Source organism: Trachinotus anak, unplaced genomic scaffold (genome assembly GCF_046630095.1).
Source record: "Trachinotus anak isolate AG129_WGS33_773 ecotype Australia unplaced genomic scaffold, CSIRO_AGI_Tana_v1 ptg000021l, whole genome shotgun sequence".
Lineage (NCBI taxonomy): Eukaryota > Metazoa > Chordata > Actinopteri > Carangiformes > Carangidae > Trachinotus > Trachinotus anak.
Genome location: NW_027273872.1, coordinates 27,844,321 through 27,853,041, shown reverse-complemented (window position 1 = coordinate 27,853,041; position 8,721 = coordinate 27,844,321).

Below are 8,721 nucleotides of genomic sequence, written 5' to 3'. Positions count from 1 at the left end.
AAGAAACAAACACAATAAAAAGAAACAAAACCTCTAAAAGGAGGCTGGCATAGATAGATGGGTCAACAAAGTGTGTGACTTTAACAACAAAGGCTTTGCATCACTTCATTTCTCCTAGTTTCCTTTATGCAAAGTTAAAGTTCAATTTACAGTATCATAGTATAATAATAATTATATATATGTATATATATATATATATATATATCACTGTTAAGTAAATGTAACTGTTAAGTAACTGTTAAGTAAATGTTAAGTGAGAAAATGTAAATAACTATTAGTAGCAAATGTGTTTTTAGCATCAAAAGTAAAAGAACAAGACAGTTAAATTGTACGTAAGAAACAGTGTGTTTAGTTTGGAACACACATCATTTCAATAAACTGATTTCAGTAAAACTGCTCTGGAACAACACAGAAGACAATGACTGGAACTGTGTGTAATAATGTTAAATTACATTACAGTTATTTTATGTGTTCATGTGTTTAGAATGTTACATGTTATATTGTCTAGATTGTGGTAGCACAATTTAAATTATTCAAATTTTTTCTTTATGATTTTGTTTAATTAAATTTTAATAAAATTTTAATTTAAAAGTTGTTTTTAATTATGCATGTGCATGTATTCTGCTGACGCTGTGCTTCCATGCATGACTGATTTTACTCTGCATTTCCTGCATAACTGCTAAACCAGGGGTTGGCAAGTAAGATTGTCCTCAGGCCAAATTTTTCCTAAAACATTACATGGCAGCTAAAGGCTAAAAACCTGATTGATAAAAATGAGACTTAAATTTACTTTTACTTTTACATTTGACTGACTGAACTGGTGTTATTTTTTCATATCATTTGTCAGCTATTTCAGAGGTCTATCACTCAAGCGAAAGAACCTTTAGAACTTCCTGTCAGAACTTTTCTTAATAAAAGCTAAGATTTTGCGCTTTTATTTTGTAGGCAAAATCGCTGACTAAAAGTTTAATAAGCATCTTCAGGTGGGAGGAGATTAGCTACAACTCAATGTGAGACTGTCAGTTCAATATTGTAAGATAGAAGAGATAATCTGGCAGGCCAGATATTATTGCTGGTGGGCCAATTTTGGCCTGCGTGCCGCCAGTTGCTGACCATTCTTCTAAACTGATTAAAATGCTAAACCTGCCTACACTTTCCCAATATCATTGAGGATCTCTGTCTCCTGTCGCGTCTCTACGTGGATTATCTCCTTCATGGAATTGAGGCTCATCACTCACTAAAAACAGCACTTTTGTGTAAATTGTGTACAAATGTAAAGGACTGGAATTGTGAATCTAACCTATCTCCTGTATTCCTGTTCTCCCAGTGCTCCCAAGAACATATGGTTGATGGTAAGGCAGGACACTGGGATGAGGGAGCAGAGGTTAATACTACCCCCACTACATGCAGCCAAGAGCCACCTCTACCCCACAGTGAGATTGAATGCATGGGATCATGGAGCAGCATGGAGCAGCAGAGATGTGTGTGTGTGTGTGTGTGTGTGTGTGTGTGTGTGTGTTCTAGCCTAGCCTCTGTCAAAAGGCAGAAATACGAGTCCAAAGCTGTTTTATTCTGTCACTGTATCTTGTTTTTGTAGAAGATGTAGAAAGACAGTTTTAGTTGAAAAGTTTATGATCGTAACCAGAGGTGAAAGTCAGTCAGAATGCTCCGGAACCGTGTTCAATTAATTAAGTTAATTAAGTTAATAAATCTGCTCAAGTGAGACACAGTGGGACTGGAATCTTAGGGTTTACCCACCTGCCAAATCATAACTGAATGAATTCAGATGACTTCCCAGAGGGTATGCAGCTGGCCACCCCCATCATTAGACAATGATATTTAGTTGTGATGTTGGGTGAGAAGGACAACGTCTAATAACAAGGTAAATCAGACGCTGAATACTGATGTCTGATATTGATATTTTGTTGGTTTTAAGTTGTGTTGTTAAATAACCAATATACAGTGAATTCCTGATTCATGCCATCATCATTTTGACATTGAATAAAGACATTCTAGTTGAGATTACCAAAACCCAACTTCTGCTTCACGTCACAATGTCAGTTAGCCAATGGTGAGATTTGACGTCAGCCCTATTTTCATTTCCAACAGAAATTGAACGTCTTTCCGACATTAGAGTTGTTAGTCTTCTGACATTACGTTGACATCAGGTACCAGCTGGGTTTAATTGACATTAGCGCTAATAATTAATGAGCTACAGCGGCTATAAAGTGAGCTTTGTAGTTGTTTGAAGGCATATTTTTTTCACTTACACCCTCTTAACAAGTCTTAACAAGCCTGTTCCGTTTTACACCAGCCAGGTCTCATAAGCTTGGATGAATGATACATTCACATTCACATTTCTTCCCCATAATGTGATACTAAGACTAAAGCCTAGTTTTATATGTTGTGAGCATTTATACTTGTGCGCTGTGGTGTGTCTGCATCAATGTTGGTTGGCAGCACAGTTTCTATTCCACTGTGTGTGTACTTCAAACAGTGGTGTCAGGACCTGAGCGGATCATGATGGAGTAGCTAATAAATGTTGAACATTAGTTACATGTACTGAAATTACTGCAGCACAGAAAGGAGAGAGCATGTTGGAGGAGACAGTGTATATGAGCACTGAACTGACTGAGGCAGATGGAGGGTGAGTTTTCTGTGCTTGTCCAGTCACATATGGTACATGCAAGCACACATTCACTGGAGATCACTTTGTAAACTGAGCAGTGTTTTTCCACTGTCTGCCTCATGTTTGTTGCAATGACATATTAAATAAATACTGTAAAATCCTCTCAGAGTATTACTAACAGTCATCCTGTTATGTTATGTGTTGACGGGGTGATTGTTGTAATTTCGCTGCAATTGTACTTGTACTGTTACAGTGACAATAAAGCCAATCCAATCCAATCCAAAACTGCTATAAAGTGTTTCGACATGTGAAAACCCCTGAAATTACAAATCTGTTACTCAAACTGGACTTTCTGGTCTTACTTATATTCAAAACAACAGCCTTTGGAATTCTTTAATGTGGGGTTGATTACAGCTGCTTGTGTTTTCCCCTACATGTTTCTGACGCCAGAAGAGTTTGGTAGGAATGAACAAGTCAAGGAGGATAAAGGAAGACTGAGTCATCTTCTGTATGTTTCAAACATCTAACAGAGCATTTACGTTACAAAGCTTCTGCTCATTGTGATGAATGAATATGAACACAGTGATTGCACGGTGGTGATCTCCTGTTCAAATCATACATCACCTGGGGATATAAATCACTGTAGCTTGGTGTTGCTTTGTATCACCTGAAAGAATGTACACACATACTGTGAAGAATATAATTAAATTATATAATTAATTATAATTAAATATGGATTGATAATAAACAACACATGCGTCTTGTTCTTAGGGAGGTGATATCAACAGGTGAAATCAGAACCAAGCACGTATGGTGGGACTCAGTACAGTTAACTCCTTTGTGTGAACTGTAAATCCAGCTTCAGAGCCATTCAGACAGTGTGGTTTCTTGTCCACTCTACAATATGAGACCTCATTTCAAAAATACATTCATAGTTGATAGTTTCATAGTTTGTTGGGTTTTTTTTTAGCACTGCTTACTTAAGTGACTGTGTTACCCTTCAAATCTATTCACATCAGTAAACGATCATATCCCTGTTTTGAATGATGGGATGTTTGGGACTGTTACCAGTTCAGTGTTAAGATTAGTCTGTTGCTGGTCTGAACTTTTTCAACTCAGTGGGAAAGCTTTCCAGTGCAAGACTGCCAATATAAGCCCTGGTTCAGCAGCCATTTGTTTCCAGAGTTATCACATCATTATAATTCACATAGATTTCATTTTCAGTGTTTAACCAGAAAGTCATACTGTATGTCAAGTCTGAGCTGATGGTGGTTCTTTCGCTCACTAGTGAGAGGAACTTGAATGCAACTGATTTAGTGACAGTGATGATACCTTACAGGTGCCACTGATAGATGTCTTAGAGCAACATGCCATGGGATCTCATCATTCAGTCCCTTAGGGGATAACGTTTGTAAATTAAATATCCAGTAAACTTCTCTTCTATTGAGAATTTCATTATTACCATCTCTCTCAGGTAAAGTCACCTTGTCTCAGTACCTTGAAATCTAAATGATGAGATGTCATGTTTAAAGTCAGTAAAATGTACTGTGATGTGTTAAACTCTCATTTCTCCTGATGGAGCTTTTGTGTTCACTTATTCTCTGTTTGAGTGAACATGTTGTTTTTCCAACATAGGATAACCCACAAGGACATTTGATCATGAGGATTACATGTGAACTAGAACATCTTTGATAAGGTAATATTTCCAAGTGTGAGGATGAGTGAAATGATTACCCGTGATCATATTGTTGCATTGAGCACATCCTTTAAATTTGGAGCATCTGTTTGGAAGAGGTTTTAACAGGATTATTCACAAAACACAGTTTATTGCCGGGAGGGCCAGAGAAAAGAAATGCGTCAACTCCAGAGAACTGCCATACTGTATCCAGATGAATCCACTACAGAAAGTGAATATCTAAGTGACAGCGACGCATTTTTTAATGTAAAGAAACAGAAGCATCTCCAGAAATCAAACAAACACTGCAGATGAGGGAAATGGTCCAGGAAAAGACGGTGGCCACAGACCTATGACAGACAACTACATATATAATAATAAATAATAAATATATATAATATTTCCTCTATAAACACATTTTGCAGGCTTGTGGAACAACTATGTCTGAATATAATAAGCCAAAAAAAAAAAACAGAGGAAAGACCTTTGGAAGATTTGGTGAAAGATTCTACTATTGTGCTAAAACCATCAGATAAAGGGGGATCTGTAGGTTTCCAGGACCGTGACAAATACAAGGAAGAAATTATGAGACAAATTAATAATGATACATTTTACAAGAAAATGCAATGGAGATCACACACCCATTTTTCATCAGATCGTTATGTGTCTTGAGAATGCTTGTTAGAAGAAAATAATTTCCAAACAGGAACTAGAGTATCTGAGGTGTGTGCACCATATACACCCAGTAATATACACCCTACCAAAGGTTCAAAATCCCAAAACTAATCAGAACAACTATCCAGGGAGACCAGTAGCAGCTGGTATTGATTCACTTTTAGAACCTCCTTCAGACTTTGTACTTGGTTTTGTGAAGCCACATGTGCAATCATCTTATTACCATCATTAAAACACTATTTGGAAAAAAGTTGCCAAATCTCTAGTAACCCACCCAATGAATTCATTCTACCCCGGGCAGAATTTGTGGTAAGGTGTAATAACTTCAAATTTGAAAATGACTTATATCTTCAGGTGAATGGTTGTGCGATGGGCAGTACTGTGGCCCTGAGTTATGCCAGTCTATATGTTGGTCTGTTTGAAGAAAAATTCATATACAATTCCACAGAGAATCCCTTTGTTGGTTAAATGTTGAAATGGTTATGTTAGTAAATGTTAATGACTATAAACATGACATCTCATCTTTAAGATTTCAGGGTACTGAAAAGGTGACTTTACCTGAGAGAGATGGTAACATTGATGGAATTCTCAATAGAAGAGAAGTTTACTGGATATTCAGTTTACAAATGTTATCCCCTAAGGGACTGAATGATGAGATCCCATAGCATGTAGCTCTAAGACATCTATCTATGGCACATGTAAGGTACCACTAGGTCATATGATCACATACTTTGAATGATTTGTGAAAGCTTCATTCAATAAATTGTAAATAATCTTGTAAATAGATGTGACTATATATTGTGACGTTTCACTTATTTTTGGTATTTTTTAACACATATGTATAGTGTGGAATGGAATATAATATGACAGAGTAAACATAAATCACTGTCAGTGACTGAAAGATACTCCCACAGGAGATCAATTGTCACACACCTGGGCACACAAAAGAGGAGAACTGTTGAAATGACTTCTGATAAAGGTCTGGGGGGAGTGACATGTTATGATGATTAATACCCTGTGATGCTGAGCAAGAGCAGTGTGTGGGATCTCTTTTCTACCCTGATGAGACAACATGAAAGGCCAAATCAGTATGAAAAGTGTTGACCGTGAATTAGTGTGAATATGGTAAAAGAAAACAGCCAGAAATATGTTTTTGTGGATAAAAGCTAAGAATTTAAGAGACAAGTGGATGAAGCTGCTATGGATGAATGAAGAGGTCATAAGAATAGATCAAGTCTCATCCTTTATACGAGTGTATAATTTAAGCATATCTCGTGATTTTGAAACAAAAGTACTATCTAATGGCCGACTGGCACCGAATGTAGCACAGAGCGAAGTATGAGGAGCTGCAGAGCAGAAACTACAGGAACAAGTTTCATGTTTATAGGAGTCATTGTTGCCAAATTCCATGTTTTGACTGCAACCTAAGTTCTTCCTTTATGACTTGTGCATTTTTTGGATTAACAAAATTCTTTTAATAATGTTTCATCATGAGGGTCCATAGATTATACCTGCGGCATTTTGTGTGTTTAACGCTCACAGCCAAGCCTAAAAGCAGGTTTTCCATATTTCACAATTTTCCAAAGAAAAAAAAAAAGCATTGCGTTGTAAAAAAATTTGGTGCAATTTGTTTGAAAATTTGATGAGATACAAAATGTATATTATATTATATTATATTATATTATATTATATTATATTATATTATATTATATTATATTATATGTTTTTGAAAAATATAAAGTCACAAACCTCTAAATTTACCATAGGTTGAAGTGAGGCAAACTACTGTCACACTTCAGTGGATGTGTTAAACAATTTTAGCTCTGTAGGCTGTATGGGTGATTTATTTTTATTGTCTTTTTTTTGTTTCATTTTTTTCTGAAGTTTGAAAAGTGAAATATGTAGAAAATTTATTTTTTTGTGATAAGTCACGCCCAGGAGGACATATATAGGGCATGTGCACACATATATTTCACAGACTCTGAAAGGTGAGATGAAACACTGTACAGCAAAGTGCATAGAGTCTTAGCTCAGTGCCTCTTTAACACAAACACACACACACACACACACACACATACACACATACACACACAAACAGACATACACGTTGTTCCTGGTTTGCACTGCCACCAGTGGTCATAAAAATTACAAGAAATAGCGGGTCACACTCCTGTGCTTGCAGTGAAGATTGTGTTTTCATTTTCCAGTTCCAACAGGGATGGGCCTTTAAGGTACAAACAGTTTTAACCTGTGCTTGTGTGCTAGTGTCTTTAAATGGCAAGGATTAACAGGAAGTTCAACAATTCATTTAGTATCCCTGAAATTTTTATTTGGCACTAAGTGAAGACCCTCCATTCCACTTGCATGCATTTCTACTGTGTCCCTGTGCTGCACACTACACCTCCAAAAGACGACAAACTCAAACAGTTCAAGTGGTAAAACAAAGGCTGCAAACACAGCGACTTATTATAACACTACATTCCTGCAGACATTTGGAAATATCCCAGTTCCATCTCTGAAATAATGTATTTCGATGACTGGAGTTTATGACTATAACCTAATTAGTAGCTGCAGATTTTTATTAAGACTGAAAATCTGGCAACATCTTAAACAAGTTTTACAGATTTTACTGTTTGATTTCTCTGACACTTCTCCTTACTTTGAGTGAGGAGGAGAAGGTAGAAAGGAGGTCAGTATTGTTGTTTGTCCTGGTTTGATGAAGAGAAAGTAGGGTGTTTTCCAAATAGGCTCCACATCAATATTCATCCTGATAAGTTACCCCCTTTTCATCTTTTTATCTCCAATTCACACTCATTTTCCACCACCGCCAACCCCCACCCCCCCCTCACTACTTTGTGAGCGTTCTGTAAAGTGTTTTAAAATCCTGGTGATCAGGTGGGCCACGGTGGAATACAAACTGCTTTGAGCACCTTGTGTATCCAAAACTGTGAGAGAAACACCAACTTTCTGGCTTTAAGAACTTTAAACTAGAATTAAGAAGTAGGAGGAAGAAGTAGGAGAAATGTTATTGATAATTGTAACTGTTGTGTGCGCTCCCTCACAAAACTGTTAAAATGTCAGTGCTGAGTTGTGTGTTTACAGGCAGCCTTAATCAGACAGCGTTGGGTACATGATAGAGAGGTATTCTGCTCTGTTTTCTAGTGGTTCTAGTCCTCTCTCTCCTCTATATCGTTCCTCTTTTCTGTTACTCTTAAATAACGGGGAGCCCTCTTAATCTCAGCACACTGTGCACCAATGGAGGCATTGCCTCCCACAAAGGGCTCGGAGAAAGAAAAGAGGAGGAGCAAGAGGGCTGAATCAGTGTCAGCATACAAGTGTCTTTGTCTGAAAGTGTGTCTGCAGGTGGGTGACGCCACACGCGACTCATGAGAAAATGAGAGTTAAGGTTTAACTATGAGTGTGTGTGTCCCCAGTGGAGGAAGGGCTAAGGGTTCAGAGGTCACCTGTGGCCTGACAAAAGGAGCCTAAGCCCCCTACAAAGAGTCATGTGCCTGGGAGTGGGGGCTGGGAGGGAAATCCTTACTCCCATTGTATCTCCGCCTGTCCTGGGGGGTGGGGGGTGGGGGGGTTGGTGGACATCTGTAGGATGCAAGAGAATTTTATTCATTTTATTTAGCTTTTATTGTGAATTTGTTTCCTAAGGTTTTAATTTTATTTCTTCCACATACTGCTAACACTAACAATAACAATGTTAATATTTAATATGAAATAATATTTAAAT